The sequence below is a fragment of the Amblyraja radiata genome, chromosome 18 (genome assembly GCF_010909765.2).
Source record: "Amblyraja radiata isolate CabotCenter1 chromosome 18, sAmbRad1.1.pri, whole genome shotgun sequence".
Lineage (NCBI taxonomy): Eukaryota > Metazoa > Chordata > Chondrichthyes > Rajiformes > Rajidae > Amblyraja > Amblyraja radiata.
In genome coordinates, this window is record NC_045973.1 from 32,710,710 (window position 1) to 32,728,854 (window position 18,145).

An 18,145-nucleotide genomic window follows, 5' to 3' on the forward strand; every position below is an offset into this window, starting at 1 on the left:
TTTAAGCAAGTAAAAAAGCTCAACGAAGAGTTTAAAGCCATCGGGCTCATAACAGCGTCATCAGCAACGACAGCACCCCTATGCATCCACCAGCAGGTATCATCTGGTGAAAGCATGAGGGCCGCGCAGCACCATGAAGGTCCTTTTTAGGCCAAGGCCCAGAGCGACCCTCATGGAAAACATGCCAACCCCGCACTCCGGTGCCTCTTCCGCAGAAGAGGCAGAAATTGAAGAAAGGGGCGTACCACCGGCAACCAGGGAGGTAGGTGGATCTGGTTCCTTCCAGAACACAAAGGTGTACGACCTGTACTAACAGGGGGAATGTTACACTTGTTTTGGGAGACATGGAGGGATCATTGTCGATACCTAAAATTTAACTGGATGGGGCAACAACGGCAGAGTATAGCGTTGCCTAATGAACTAACTTCAGCCCCAAGACTGTTCACCAAGATATTAAAACTGGCCTTGGCAATATTAGAAACAAAAACATATTGTCATGGCATATCTTGATGATATATCAATTGTGGGGAAACCCTGGATCTAGCTAAATCAGCAGTTTTAGCTACCAAACATTGGGTGAAACTCTGGGGTCATCTCCATCCAGATAAATCTAAGTCGACGGCATCCACAACTATGGACTTTCTGGGATTTGCAAGTAACGTTATCCATATGTCTGTAACATTGCCAAAGAGTAAAGCAGACTTGGTAGAAGCCTACAACAAAATTAATTATTACAAAATAAACCATCTATTTGACAGAAGACAAGGGTAATTGGAAAACTAGTAGCAGCATTTCCAACTACTCAGTTTGGGCCTTGCATCATTAAAGCTCAAAAAGGGCAAAAGTGCAAGAGCAAAAACACCTTGCAGGTCACTTTGATCGACCTATGCAGTTACCAGCCAAAGCAATTAGGAGTTATAATGATGAAAGGGAATACTTGGCGTAGTTCCAGCCCATCATTATTAGTAATCAACATTACTAAAAACACTGGGTATTTAGAGTTGTTGGGTGCGTTTCATGGGCTAAAAGCCTACTGCTCACAATGCAACATCTGCATGTCCGCCTACAAATTGATAATACCACAGTGGTGGCATATATTAATCATATGGGTGGAATAAGATCGATATCATGTGTCAATCTGGCCAATATAATTTGGCTATGGTGTGTTAACATACATATTTGGCTAACAGCAAACTTATCTACCAGGTAAGCTCAATACAGTGGCACACACCAGGTCATGAAAATTCAATGACAGCACCGAATGGCTGTTGGACCACAAAAAAGTTGTTGATATTACCAAAAGAGGGACACCAGATATCGATCCATTTGCATCTTGACCCAATCACCAGTTACGTTGGTAACTGGTGATTGGGTCTAGATGTCGCTTGGGAACCACACTTGGGGCAGCAGCAATGGACGTCACTCACTGAATGGGGGATAATTGTTTACAATGTTTTTCCCTCCTGCCTCATCAGTCGGATCCTAAGCAAAATACATATGGACTCAGCATCAGGTGTCTTGGAAGTACCTGATTGGCCTACACAGCCATGGATCCCTGTGGTCTCGGACATAGTCTCTGAACCATAGTCCACCATGCTAGATCCGGGCTGGCGGACAGGACCATGAGCATGATCACGGCAGCCTATCAAGAATCAACAAGGACTGGTGTAGCGTATAATACAGCTACAACCACCAACGTCCTGGGAATTCCTGTCCAGCCTTCATGTAGATGAAGGACTGAGCTGCAGCACTATAATTGCGCAGGAGTGCCCTGTCAGCTTGCTGGTGGCAGGCGCCACGACAACTCTCCATGGGATCTCACCCTCTAGTTGCCAAACTTATGAGGATTATTTACAACACTAACCCTCCTAGAGTGAGGTACTCCCAGATCTGGGACGTCAGTGTTGTACTAACAATGCTAGGGGCACCAGCAATGTCCCTGTTCCTGGAGGAAAACTGACATTTAAAAACAGTATGCTGATAGTACTGGTCTCAGCTCTAAGGGTCCAGTTTCTACATAAACTGAGACTGGGATAAAATGATGGCATCTCCAGAAAAGATAACTTCGCATATTAGAGCTTGTTAAACAAGATAGACCATGATCATCAGGACAAAATTTGGAATTCCAGGTATACCCATCTGACACCCGACTGTGTGTAATGACACACCTTCTACTATACCATAAGACTACTAAAACTTAAGAGGAAGTAAATTGGCACTATGGGCAGCCATAAACAGCCTAATGGCCGGATATCAGCACAAACCATCTCTAGATGGCTCAGACAGGTTTGGGAGCTGCTGGGGTGGATACTGACATCTTAAGTTTCAATCCACAAGGGCAACAGCAACACCGGCAGCTAGAGACAATGAAGTGCCTATGGACCATATCCTGGCAACAGCAGGATGGTCTAGAGAAAGACCTCCAATTCTTTATAATAAGCCAATAACCAAACTTGCGGTGTTGCAGAATCAAGTTTGAATTCTGTAATATATTTAGCCCTAGGGAGCATTATTTTGTTAAAATAATTTGTTATTGTTTGAATTGGATACATGTCTGAATACAACAACATACTTCCTCCCTTGAATGACTTCGGCAGTGAGTGAAGCATGGACTGTTCCACGGCTTGAAATCACAGATCTTTAAAATCTTCACGTAGTCACTCACCTGACTCCAAAGTAAAATAGTAAGATTAAATGAGAACTTACCAGTTTGAAGTTTGATCTTTATTTTATGAGGAGTTACGATGAGGGATTACGTGCCCTCCGCTCCCACCCTCTATTATAAAGGTCAACTGGTATATTAGTTCTTCTTATCTTACTATGTTTATTTCAATTACAATTACTGTGATTCCACACCGCTGCTTTGAAGAATGTCGCGCACGCGTGCTGGCGGGGTCTTCACGTAATCCCTCATCGTAACTCCTCATAAAATAAAGATCAAACTTCAAACTGGTAAGTTCTCGTTTAATCTTACTATTAAACACTCCAACCTCCAAATAAACTAGATAGACTTGGGGGGCATTGGTTTTGCCTTTTTGCACTATTATTATTTGTTTGTTTTTTATGTGTAGTTTAGTTTCAGAGATTGAGAGGCGATCTCATTGAAACCTACTGGATAGAGTGGACGTGGAGAGGATGTTTCCAGCAGGGAGAGAGTCTAGAACCAGAGGGCACAGCCTCAGAATAAAAGGACGTACCTTTAGAATGGAGATGAGGAGGAATTTCTTTAGCCAGAGGGTGACAAATCTGTGGAAATCGTTGCCACAGACAATGGCAACATTGTGGTACAGTGGTAAAGCTGCTGCCTTACAGAGCCAGAGACCTGGGTTCAATCCTGACTATCGCATCCCGACACCTGGGTGCTGTCTGTACAGAGTTTGCACGTTCTCCCCGTGACCTGCGTGGGTTTTCTCTGGGATCTCTGGTTTCGTCCCACACTCCAAAGACATACAGGTTTGGACGTTAATTGGCTTGGTATAATTGTAAATTGCACCTAGTAGGATAGTGTTAAGGGCCTGTCCCACTTACGTATCTTTGGCACGCAAATTACGCGACCTCGTGGTCGTGTTGAGCCGCGAAGGTCGCGCGCGATTTCATGCGTACGCACAGCCGTCTGGAGCGCGTGATGTCATTTGAAGATGGACACAAAGCTGGAGTAACTCAGCGGGACCGGCAGCATCTCTGGAGAGAAGGAATGGGTGCTGTTTCGTGTCGAGACTCTTCTTCAGACTGAAAAGAAGGGTCTTGACCCGAAACATCACCCATTGCTTCTCTCCAGAGATGCTGCCGGTCCCGCTGAGTTACTCCAGCATTTTGTGTCTATCTTCAATTTTCTTGGCCCCGCTCTGGGCGTAGAAGTGGGGGCGGATCCGGATCCGCAACGGCCGTGAGCCCCAGGTCGAGTTCGGCGATTGTTTGCCTGCTTCTGCTGCTGTTGGAGGTGAGACGTTGCGTCGCGCCAGGGTCTTGGGCCTGTCCCACTTTGGCCGTCAGTTACGCGACAGGCCGTTGGCGCACGAAGATTTTGTTCGCTACAAAAACTTCGGAGCCTCGAGCGATGTCGCGCACAACTCCATACACCTCCGCGCTTCTCAGTGGGACCGGCCCCGCGCGGACATACGATGCCCGTGCGCCTCAACGCGACCACGAGGTCGCGTAATTTGCGTGCCAAGGACACGTAAGTGGGACAGGCCCTTTAGTGTGCGGGGATTGCTGGTCTGCTTGGACTCGTTGGGCCGAAGGGTCTGTTTCCGCGCAGTATCTCTAAACTAAATCTGATTCCTTGGAACCCGTACATTTCATTACAATATGGGAGCAGCTTTACCTTCCCATGCCTGGAATGTTATAAACATGCAGGTTTACTGCTGGGAACTGAAGCCCAGATTGGCAAATCCCTTTCACACGTCCCATATTATGTGAAGAGCTTGTTCTTGGCGGAAAGGAATCGCCATTTATTGAAAGTATTTCTGAGGTTGTGTTTCTGGTTGCAAGAGCAGTGTGTATGTTGCATGAATCTGTGTGGTCTGGTCTGCTATTAGTAGACACATTAAGTTCCTTCACTTCTCCCACCGCTGGGCCATGCAAGGACTGAGTGCCATTAAGGTTATTGATCTGCAGAGCGCATTCCCTGAGCAGCTTAACACAGCACCATTCCTCTCTTATTATTGACTGAGTGGTAATTTTTAATCCGTTTCATTTGGGAGAAAAGTAGACCAGTTTACTGGCAAGTGTTGTGGGCAGAACCTCATCAAAAGTCTTTCACTTCAGCGCAGTAGAATGTGGGTGACAGTTCACTGGTTGAAGAAGATAAAGTCAGTGCATAAAGGATTTGGAGGCAGAAGAGAGCCTGGCCTTTTGACCGAGGTACAGTGAAAAGATTTTGTTTGCGTGCTATCGAGTCAAAGATTACACATGAATACAATCAAGCCGTCCACAGTGCACAGATGAAAGATAAAGGGTATAACATTTGGTGCAAGATAAAGTCCGATTAAAGGTATTTTGATGTCTCCAGGGTAGGTGGTTAGACACAAAATGCTGGAATAACTCAGCGGGACAGGCAGCATCTCTGGATAGAAGGAATGGGTGACATCTCGGGTCGAGACCCTTCTTCAGACTGAGATTCAGTAGATGTGTACCTTTCCTCCTCATGTACCTGTCCATGGTTTATGGTGGGCATGGATTTGATGGGCCTGTTTCCATACTGTATCTCTCTATGATTCTAAAAGAGACTGGGAAATTCATCTTGCTTAGGCGGCACAGTGGCACAGTGGTCGTTTTGCTGCCTTACAGCCCCAGTGACCCTTGTTCGCTCCCGACCACGGGAGCTGTCTGTATGGAGTTTGTACGTTCTCCCTGTGACCTGCGTGGGTTTTCTCTGGGTGCTCCGGTTTCCTCCCACACTCCAAAGACATACAGGTTTGTAGGTTAAAGCCATGTCCCACTGTACGAGTTCATTCCAAAAAAAATCAAACTCGTGGTAAGCACGGAGAATGAATGCAACGGGTACGTCGGAGCTCGGGGATGTCTCTTAGCGGCTCGTAACGCTAAGGGCAGGTACTCGGGAAGACTTGCTAACGGCAGGTAAGCACGGGAAGAATCGTGAAGATTTTTCAACATGTTGAAAAATGTCCACGAGAGCCCCGAGTACCGACGAGTGGCCATTACCGTAAATCTCCAAGTTCGAATCGGGGCAAACTCGGGAGAGCTCTTGGAATGAACTCGTACCGTGGGACAGTGCTATTAATTGGTTTGGATTCTAAATTGTCCCTAGTGTGTGCAGGATGGTGTAAGTGTGTGGGAATCGCTGGTTGGCGCGGACTTGGTGTGGCCGAAGGGCCTGTTTTCGCGCTGGATCTCTAAAGTAAACTAAACTAAACCTCCCACGTAACGTTGGCTGTTCTCTCGGGTCTGCTGAAGTCAATAGTAATGACAATCGTGTCCTCTGGGTAAGGATATCCACCAACTTTTCCGAGTCAAATGTGACTCCAGATCTACGACTCCGCTCAGAAACATCCGGGAAGGCGCCACGATGTGAGTGGAATCGCGCCATTACAGCTCCGAAAAAAACCGAATTTAAAACGGGGGTAAAAGGGTCAAACAAACGCACTTACCACAGGAGATCGATTGTGAACGGCTCCGGCAGCGTTTAAAAGGTGCGTGACGTCATCAGGCGCGCGATTTTAAGAAGAAATTATGACCCAGCGCTCCCCCACCCCCACCGCTGGAAAAAAATCTACGAGAAGGGAAACTGGCCTCAGCTCTGGAGCTGCTGCTGCTTCTGCTTCTCAAGAAGATATCTCACAGAGGAAAGCTGAAATGGAGGAACTTAAGACTACCATTCTAGGTGAGATAAAGAAGCAGAGGAAGGAGTATATGGAGGAGATAAAGAAGCAGAGGAAGGAGTATATGGAGGAGATAAAAAGTTTAAAAGCGGATATGCTGGTGTCTCACGAGAAAAATAAAGAAGATAAAGAAGACTTAATAAAACAAGTTATAACGACGGTAAAAAGTATGATGGATGAGTGGAAGGAAAAGGCTAATGCCGAGTTACAAACTCAAATTGAGGATGTAAAGGAAATAGCTGCTGGGATGGAAAGAAAGCTGGATGACAAGATAGATCCTACTATAATTTCGCTAGACCAACAAGGCGAAGCAATTAAAGAGCTAACTAAAATTGCTGAAGTGAATACTAAGGAGACCGAAAAACTCCGTGCCGAGAACAAACGCCTCTTAGAATTATTACATAAAACAAACGAGAAATGTATCGATCTGGAGGGACGCCAACGCCGTAAAAATTTGCGTATAGTTGGTCTGAGCGAAGGTCGTGAGGGGAGTCAAGATCCTCGAAAATTTGTTGCAAAACTTTTAATGGATATTTTGAATTTGGATCATGAACCCCTGTTGAGCCGTGCACATAGGGCTCTAAGACGGGCCCCTGGGATAGGTTCATCGCCCAGACAAATGATTGTAAAAGTGGCCTTTGACCATGTCTTCGAAGAAATGATGAAGATAATAATAAAAAAGAGAAACCTGAAATACGAGGGAGACAACATCAGTATTTTTAGAGACTTCCCTGCAGAAGTGGCCAAGAAAAGAGCTCTATTTAAAGAAACAAAAGGTATTCTGAGGAATGTACAGAATACTAAGAATCTGAGATATGGCTTGATGTACCCAGCAATACTGAGAGTAACTTATGATGACAAGGAATATCGTTTCGTTAAGCATACTGAAGCATTGAAATTCGCCCGAGGCATACAGCAGAAGCCAGAAGATGAAGAGAGAGAAGATGCGGAGGAAGAACCCGAGGGAGAAGGAGAGGACTGAACTTTTATCATCGACCTGTGGTTATGAAATACTCACTTAGAAGGAAGTGGAATAATGGGCATTTAGTAGTAGTTCTGTATTAATTATTAGAAAATATTTAATTATTCCATGATAATAGTATTACATATTATAGTATTAAATACAATTGATATTAGTAATTAGCAAATAGTAATATGAATAATAGAAATAATTACTAAGTACTAAGTATATAAAGTTAGTACCCCACCCCAATATATATAGCATTTGAGATAGGAGCTGGTATAATCAACATCTTTTTTTTATTAAAAAAAACGGAAGTCTTTAGATTAATGGCCACGTTAGTGTGGCTTTCACCTTCACATACTACACACTATACAAGTGTAGTTTCTTTTTTTTCTGAGCACCCTATTAACACCCTTTACTTTTTTTTTATTATTGATATTTCTTATTGTTTTTGTTTTTTATTGATCTTATATTATATATTATTTGAATGTAGATGTGAAGGATATTGTGTATTTAGTTTAAGAAGACATAGATGTGGATTAAGGTGGAAAGAAATTCTCATTGGATTGATGTCCGGGTGCAACGGGGAGCTGGGTGAGTCAAGAAGGCTACTCCAAAAAAAGCCGCCCTAATAGTAAAATGCATGATATAAAGGTGAAGACTGGGGGTGATGGAGTAACCTTCTGCAGTTGGAATGTAAAAGGCATTAATGAACCAATTAAAAGGGGAAAGGTATTAGCTCAGTTGAACAGATTGAAGACAGATGTCATTTTCCTTCAAGAGACTCATCTTAAAAAAGATGCTCAACATAGATTAACAGCTAAATGGATTTCTAAGGTGTATCATTCTACATTTATTCATAAATCTAGAGGAGTTGCAATAATTATTCGCAAAGGTATACCTTTCATACAAAGTTCTATTATAGAGGATAAAGAAGGCAGATATGTAATAATTACAGGGGAATTGTATTCAAAAAAGGTAATTTTAATGAATATATATGCCCCTAATTTTGATAATCCATTATTTTTTAAGAAAATATTTAACAATATTCCTATATCCACTCAACACAATTTAATAATTGGAGGTGATTTAAATTGTACTTTAGATAATTATCTAGATAGATCATCCGCAAAAAGGAAAGCTGCCTCGAAATCAAGTAAATTCATAAATGCTTTTATCAATACATCTAATATTAAAGACATCTGGAGGTTAGATAACCCATCCGGACGAGAATATTCTTTTTTCTCGCCCGTACATGGAACCTATTCGAGGATAGATTATTTTTTAATAGATTCTAAATTACTTCCCTTTACGTATGATGCAAAATATCATAATATTATCATCTCGGATCATGCGCCATTAACATTTAAGATAAAATTAAAAGATATATCTAATAAAACTACTACCTGGAGATTTAACCCTCAGATATTAAAGGACAATGACTGTTGTAAATATGTGATGGATCAGATTAAATTATTTTTTGAAACTAATGATAATCCTGAAACTTCTCCATCACTATTTTGGGACACATTTAAGGCATTCATGCGTGGCGCAATAATATCCGCACAAGCACATCTCAATAAAGAAAATCGAAAAATAGAACAAAATTTAGAAAATGAGATAAAACGTCTAGATAATGAAAATATAAAACAGCCTTCCAAAGAGTTAAGTAATAAAATTGCATCAGTAAAATATAGATTAAATAAAATATATTCTAATCAAGTGATTAAACTTTTTCAACAAACTAAGCAAGTGTATTTTGAATTTGGAGATAAGCCACAAAAATTACTAGCACGACAGCTTAGAAAATTAGAAGATGAGTAGATGATACACGGAATTAGATCTGAGTATGGAAATATATTAATTACTCCAAAAGATATTAATGATAGATTTTTACAATATTATAAAAATCTTTATTCGTCAAAACTAACAGGACAAACAGATAGTATGGAAATATTTTTACAAGAATGTCAAATCAATAGCTTAGATCAGGAAGGTAGAGAATTGTTAAATGCTGAAATAACAGTAAAAGATATTATAGAATCAATTAGTTCGCTTAAGAACGGAAAAGCAGCGGGCCCAGATGGCCTGAGTGCAGAATTTTATAAAAAATTTCAAGATCTGATTTCCCCAAGATTACAAATAATGTATAGATATGCATATGACCAAGGAAAATTACCAGAATCTTTAAATGAATCCACAATTACACTCATCCCTAAAGTAGATAAGGATTTGGAAGATCCTGGATCATATAGAGCGATTGCCCTTTTAAATACAGACCAAAAAATATTAACTAAGGTCTTATCTAGGAGATTAAGTTTAGTGATCTCTAAATTAATACATTATGATCAAACAGGTTTTATCCCAAAACGTTACTCATCCCATAATCTCAGACGTTTGTTTAATATTATATATTCAAAAAGAATACGAGATACGGAACTAGCGGTTATATCACTAGATGCAGAAAAAGCGTTTGATCAGGTGGAATGGATGTATTTATTTAATATAATGGAAAAGTTTCAATTGGGGGATAGATTTTGTAAATGGGTAAGAATTTTATACTCGAATCCTATGGCAAGAATTTTGACTAACCAAATTTTATCAGCCAAATTCAAACTCTCTAGGGGATGCAGACAGGGATGTCCGTTATCACCCTTATTGTTCGCATTGGTGATAGAACCATTGGCGGAAAAAATTAGATCTGAACCTGAAATATATGGCTATAATACTGATACAACAATTAATAAAATTTCTTTATATGCAGATGATGTTTTGATTTATATTACAAAACCGGAAATTAGTATTCCCAACCTGCTAAACATTATAACTAAGTTTGGTGCATTTTCTGGGTATAGGATTAATTGGGATAAAAGCGAGATTATGCCAATAACAGGAATAAATCTTAATACATTACAACAATACCCATTAAAAGTAGTTACAGACAAACTTAAATATTTAGGGATTAACGTAACTAAAACTCATAACTCATTAATAAATCCAACTATCCTCAACTATTAGATAAACTTAGAAAAAATATTTTATATTGGAAAACACTGCCTATATCCATGATTGGTAGAATAAGTGCCATAAAGATGGTATTTCTACCGCAGTTGTTATATTTGTTTCAGGCTATTCCTTTTTTTCTTCCGAAAACTTTTTTAAAAAAATTGATAATATTGTCAATAGCTTTATTTGGGATTATAAAATCACAGAATAAATAAAAAACATCTATGCAAAGCTAAGATAAATGGAGGATTAGCACTTCCAAACTTTTTATATTATTTTTGGGCTGTTCAGATTAAGAATATGAATTTCTGGTGGGTAAATATGGATCATGAACCGACATGGTTAAATATAGAAAAGGAGGACTGTCTACCTTTCAATGTAGGTTCGATAATTTTTGCACCAACGGAAGTACAAAAAAAATATTATAAAGACAACCTAATAATATATAATAATAGACGTATTTGGAAACAAATAGTTAAGACTCTACACTTGGATAATCTCTCATTTAGATTACCAATTATGAATAATCCATCGTTTAAACCTGCTATATTAGATGGGGGGTTTAAACAATGGGATGATTTAGGAATTACAAGGATAGAACATCTGTATAGAAAAGGAAAATTTCTTTTATTCCAGGAGTTACAAGATATTTATGGATTGTCTCCACAACATTTGTTTAGGTATTTACAAATTAGAGATTATATTAAATCCAATACACAAGATTATAAAATAAAGAAGCAGGATTGTTAGATGAACTGTTTAATTTATATCCAAATACAGAAAAATTAATAGCCTATATATATAACATCATTTTGGATAAGGAGAATCCAATAACGGAAGTATATCGTCAAGCATGGGAAAATGAAATGGGATTGGCTATAACAAAAGAAAACTGGGAAGAAAGTCTACAACGAATACACCGGTGTTCATTAAACGCCAGACATATACTGATACAATTTAAAGTATTATATAGGTTACATTATTCGAAAACTAAATTAAATAGTATTTTTCCGAATCTCTCCGCTATTTGTGATAAGTGCAAGAAAGCAGAGGCAAATTTAATACATAGTTTCGTTACATGTCCTAAATTGAATTATTACTGGACAGAAATCTTTAAAGTTATTTCTGAAGTCATCAAAGTTAAATTGGACCCTAACCCAAAGCTAATAATATTTGGAATTCCGGATTTACATCTATCACTTACAGTAAATCAAAGAAATTTCTTTGATTACTGTTTAATAATTGGAAAAAAAATCATATTGAAATTTTGGAAGGGAACATTATCCCCCACAACCAAAATGTGGGCAACAGAGATGATGGAGACGTTACATCTGGAAAGAATTAGATTTGTCCTATTGGACAAGTATAATTCTTTTGAACAGATATGGTCTCCATATATACAGTATTTAGAGAAGTAGCTGTTCTTGGCAACACAGCTCGACGTGCACCCTGCGGGATTTGGTGAGAATAATTCATTTTTATATTGGAATTACATATATGTCTTTATTGATACTATCACTTGTAGTAGTGTTATTAATAATACATATTGTGGTTACTAAAAATGTTTTTTTTTTTTTTTTTTTTTTTTTTTCGTTTCTCTTTTCTTTCCTATATATAATCAAATTATTATTTAATCACTCTCTTAATGATTTATTCTTTCTCTATTCTTTCTCTATCATTATTTCTAAAAAAACAGTAGATAAGTATTACTAGTGTTTTACTTAATGCAAATTGAATTAATTTGATATAAAGTTGTTTGAAGCATTGTAATTGATTACCTTTAATAAAAAAATATATTACAAAAAAAAAAAAAAAAAAAAAAAAATAAAAAAAAAAAAAAAAAAAAAAAGAAACATCCGGGAAGCCACTCAGCTCAGGGGACGTGTTAGCAGAGATGAAATTGCTGCTTTCACCAGTCAAGTCCACATCCAGTCAATGAGTGATGAAAACAGATTCATTTTTGAAAAACTGTAATTCAGGTTATTAGTCAATGAATCATAAAATGGTAGAAAATTGCAGAAAGGGGTAGCCGACCCATCAATTTAGCGCAGTTTAATAAAGAGTTCCCTTGGTTTAAGTAAGTCCACATTCAGGTCTGCGCCCTTCAGGTAATGGTACACCAAGGAGACATCAGAGTACTGAGACTAGCTGTGTCTGCTGCTATTTCAAGCAATCAGCTCCACCACCCTCCCACAGTCTATGTGAAAAATGGTTTCCTCAACTCTCCTCTAATTCCTCTACCCATTATTTCAAGTCTATGTGCCAGGATTTTGATCCCTTTGCCAAGGGGTAGGGGTCGTTCCTGTGCACTCTGTCTAAACCCCTTATAATTTTATACGTCTCAATTAAGTCTCCCTGAAGCCACTTCTATTCTAAAGAAAACAGCGGCAGTTCATCCATCATTTCTCTTGGTTGACATTTTCCAGTGCTGGCAACATCTCTTAAGTCACTAGTGCATTCTACTAGTGCAAGTGCACCATTCCTGTGGGTTAGATTTGTGTTGCATTCAGTCTATGCATAGCCTCCCTCAATTGCTGCCAGCCACTGTTGGCAGATTCAATTTTCCTTGAATCCCATGGGGTTTTACTTTATTGAGCTGCCTACCATGTGCAGCCTTGTCTAAGGCCTTGCTATACTCCATCAACCTTCTTTCATACCTCCCGATAAAGTCAATTGAGCTAGGCAAGCAGGGCCGAAGTAGGGTTCCCACCCGAAACGTCACCTATCCTTTTTCTCCAGAGATGTTGCCTGACCTGCTGAGTTACTGCAATACCCTGTGTCTATCTTCGGTACAAACCAGCATCTGCAGTTCCTTCCTACACATATTGTCTGCTTCACTGTGAATTCTCCTCTAGGTATGCCTGCCTACTTTGCAGAAGTTCTCCTCCTTTCTCCAATGGAAGTTCTGTGAGACCCCCTCTCACTGCCCCCCCTCTGTGATTTCTACTCTTTACCGGCAGTCCGAAGAAGGACCCCGTCCCGAAACGTCACCCATCCTTTTTCTCCACCTGGCCCGCTGAGACACTCCAGCATTTTGTGTCTGTAGACAGGCAGGGACTAAAGATAGACACAAATTGCCGGAATAACTCAGTCAGCATCTCTGGAGAAAAGGAATAGGTGACGTTTCAGGTCAAGACCCTTCTTCAGACTTGAGTCAGATCAGTTGGCTGTGGAAAAGGTGAGAATGAGGGGATATGATCAGTGAAACTATAAAACAGTGAGACATGGACTGTTTGTTCTTGGTTAAGGTGCATCTTTCTAAATGAAGGTTTCTGCTATCCCTCAGAACCGATTCCAATAATTTGCCCAGCCCAGATAGTAAACTGCTTGTAACCACTCAATTTATCCCCTTGTCCCATTTGGAACGTTGAACTAATGTCATCCTGATTTGCTGGCATCAATTCTGTAGCCAGAGATGACAGAAAAATTACGCCCAGCACATCACTAATTTCCTCTCTCTGGTTCTTTTTAAGGCCTCAATAGAACCGTGGATTACTTTCTTCCAGAGATGTTGAATGACTTGTTTTTGTTTCTTACTGTGTTGATCCCATCCAATACGTCTCCTCTTCCTCCTGAAACACGTTGACAAAATACCCCCCTTTGTGAAGAGAAGTGCAACGTATTCATTAGGAACCTTATCCACTTCCAATGGCTCCTTTTGGCCCTTAAAGCCCCTGTTTTCCGCAGTTGTGGAATCCTACAGCACAGGAACAGCCGCCCATGCTACACCAATCCTACCTGCCCAAGTTAGGTCCACATCCCTCCTATGCCTTGCTATGTACTTGCTCAAGCATCTTTTAAAAGTAGTAGTTATATCTGCCTCTGTAAAATTACCCCTAGTGTGTAGGGAGTGGATGAGAAAGTGGGATAACATAGAACTAGTGTGAGCAGGTGAGCAACGGTCTGCGTAGACTCGGTGAGCCGAAGGGCCTACTTCCATGCTGTATATCGAAACCAAACTAAACAGTGTTCTTAGTGTAGGGGAGTTGTTGAATCTGTGGGGAATTGAAGAGATTGAGAATGAGAAAATGGGTTATACTGTATGTAGGGTAAAAATTAATGTGTGGTTGATGGCCAGCACCGACTAGGTGGCTGAAGGGCCTGTTTCCGTGCTGCTTCACTCTGACTCCACGGTTCTATGAGAAAGGCTGCATTCAGCCCCACAGGTCTGTTCCACCATTCAATGTGGTGATGGCTGATCTGAATCTATATCCAGATGGCTTGCGTTCCTGGAGCTTGTTTTCCCAATGACGTGTGTAGGAAGGAACTGCAGATGCTGGTTTAAACCAGAGAAAGTCACAAAATGCTGGAGTAACTCAGCGGGACAGGCCGCTTCTCTGGAGAGAAGGTGTGGGTGACGTCACGGATCGAGACCCTTCTTCAGATTGAGATTCAGTAGGTGTGTACCTTTCCTCCTCATGCACCTGTCCATGGTTTACGGTGGGCATGGATTTGATGGGCCTGTTTCCATACCGTATCTCTCTATGATTCTAAAAGAGACTGGGAAATTCATCTTACTTAGGTGGCACAGTGGCACAGTGGTAGTTTTGCTGCCTTACAGCCCCCTAGACCCGAGTTTGCTCCCGACCACGGGTGCTGTCTGTATGGAGTTTGCACGTTCTCCCTGTGACCTGCGTGGGTTTTCTCACAGAAGGAATGGGTGACATTTTGGGTTGAGACCCTTCCTCAGACTGATGGCCTTGTCCATCTCAATACCACCTAACCCACAGTCACCACTTTTACTGCTGCTATTTGCCTACTTTTCAGCAATAGTTATGACATGCCTTGGAATATTCTACAGAAGATCCTCCAAAGAATATAACCTTTTTCTTTCTGGCCTTAATGTATAGGATAGTGCTAGTGTGCGGGGTGATCGCTGGTCGGTGAGGATGCGATGGGCTGAAGGGCCTGTTTCCAGGCTATATCTCTAAAGTCTAAAGTTGCATAGCTAGCAGAACTCTTGCTTCATGAGGCTGATGTCCAGGGTTCAGTCCTGATCTATAGAGGTATGTGCGTGGAGTTTGCAGGTTCTCCTTCTGCTTTCTTCCAGGTGTTCCAGTTTCCTCCCATGTCCCAGCCTGGTTCCACGCTGCATCTCTAAAATCTAATGTGTACAGGGGTAGTCGCCAGTCAGCAGGAACGCGGTGGGCTGAAGGGCCTGGATCCACGCTGTATCTCTAAAGTGTAAAGTCTCAAGTTAAGGTATTGTTAACTCCTTTTCCTCCTTCACATTGATGAAAGCCTCAAATGTCAGGGGAGCTACAACTAAAATCAAACTGAGTTAAAAAACAACGAGGGAACTCTGACCCAGAGGTTCAGCAAATGAACGCCAATGATTTATGGAAGTTACATTGCTTCAGTGAAGATGGTAAAATGAAAAATACTGTTATTGCTTCTCTTTTTTTATTCGTGTTGCTGGCCACACTGATGTATTGAGAAGGCCGTTAAATCTCGTTCGAATGGGGTCAGGAGACTTTTTTCCTTATTCATATTTTGGTGTCACTGGAAAGGCCAGCATTTATTCTCCATCACAAGGGCATCAGAGCCAAATGGTTCCCTTACCCTATTGCTGTTTAATGTTGGTGCCACTAAAAGCTGCCCCTCAGTCAGCAGCTCGAAAGAAAGAAAAAATATTATGTTTTCTGAGGACCTTCTGGCTTCAGAATATCCCCAAATATTTTAGATCCAACGTTGAAATGTAAACAGATCAAAACAGTAAAAAAAGGTGAAGGTGGACACAAAATGGCAGCATCTCTGGAGAAAAAAATGGGTGGCTTTTCAGGTCAAGAAATTTCTTCAGACTCGAAGTCCCAACCCAAAACGTCAACCATCTTTTTTTCTCCGCAAACTCTGCTTGACCCACTGAGTTACCCAAGCACTTTGTGTCTATCTTTGGTATAATGCAGCATCTGCAGTTCATTGTTTCTATAGTAAATAAGGTGCACGTGGATTTAAATAAAGAGAGCTACAAGAGACAGCAGATAATAGACAATAGACAATAGGTGCAGGACTAGGCCATTCGGTCCCTTGAGCTAGTACCGCCATTCGATGTGATCATGGCTGATCATCCACATTCAGTACCCCATTCCTGCCTTCTCCCCATATCCCCTGACTCTGCAATTTTCAAGAGCCCTATCTAGCTCTCTCTTGAAAGCATCCAGAGAACCTGCCTCCACTGCCCTCTGAGGCAGAGAATTCCACAGACTCACCACTCTCTGTGAGGAAAAGTGTTTCCTCGTCTCCGTTCTAAATGGCTTACTCCTTATTCTTAAACTGTGGCCCCTGGTTCTGGACTCCCCCAACATCGGGAACATGTTTCCTGCCTCAAGCGTGTCCAAACCCTTAACAATCTTATATGTTCCAATGAGATGCCCTCTCATCCTTCTAAATTCTAATCTTTAGACATTGTAGTGGGGACGGGGGGAGAAAGCTGGAAGAGAGGTGGAGGCGGAACAAAGTCTACCAAGTGATAGGTGGATACAGGTGAGGTGGATATTTGATTAAAAACCCTCCCTCAACAATATCCACCTATGAAAACTCCCCTTCACCTGTATTCACCTACCGAACCATCACTTATCCATGAACTCCTGAGATGGTGCCTGACCTGCTGAGTTACTCCAGCACACATTGCATCCTTTTTTATAACCTGCCAGACTGTTTCGCACCCTCACATCATTTCCACCTTTAACTTTAACTAACCTCCATAGTTGCGTTCACGAAAGCATTCTATCAGGTTTGGGAACAGCTCCGCAAGACCGCAAGAAATCACAGAGAATTGTGGACACAGCCCAGACCATCACACAAACCAACTTCCCTTCCATTGACTCCATCTACAGCACGCTTCCACGGCAAGGCCACCAGCACAATCAAGGACCAGTCTCACCCCGGTCACTCCCATCAGGCAAGAGGTATAGAAGTGTGAAAACACACACCTCCAGATTCAGGGACAGTTCCTTCCCAGCTGTTGTCAGGCAACGGAACCATTCTATTACCAACTAGAGCGCAGTTGGAGATATCTTTAATCGGTCTTTACTGGACTTTATCTTGCATTAAATGTTGTACCCTTTATCCTGTATCTGTACACTGGGGATGGCTCGATTGTAATCATGTACAGGCTTTCCGCTGACTGGATAGCACACAACATAAAGCTTTTCACTGTACCTTGGTACATGTGACAATAAAGTAAACTAAACTAAACTAAAGTAAACTGGTGTGGGGCTTGATGCTGTGGGATTGATATGGCACAGGCCAAGTGTGTGTGACATTGAACACATGGACAGTGTAGCCAACTGTGGGCTGGATGTGTTTATGATGGCCACCCACATTTCAAACACCCTCGATCTAGAGGTAGCACCTTGCCCACCCCTTGACAAAGTCAGTCTTCCAGCATCAAGTTCGAATTGTCGCTTACGGTCATTCCACCAGCAAAACCGAGCAACGTATTCGGGGTGAGCAGGTTTAATATCCTGGGGAGCATGTGTCAGACCAAAGGTGTTGTAAATCAGAGGGTGTTTCAAGGATGTGTGATATTCATAACAAATGTGTTAATGTGTGGTATGAAATTCTTTCTCAGCTGCCTTCGCAAAGACCTAACTCCAATGGATCAGTGCCCCTTGTAAAAATAGAGGATTGGATTTCATATAAAGCTGTCATTTGCTGATATCACAGGGAGCAACTTCAACTGTTCTGCTTCTTCTTGCGTTTGAGGCAGCAGAAGTCTGCAGCAGGGTGATGCCACCCGGTTCGACATCCGTAAGTGCCCGGTCTATAAAGGGCGCATGCTGCGGGTTGGCGCCAAGCTGCGACGCTGCTGCCGTCTCTGTTTGTTGTCGTT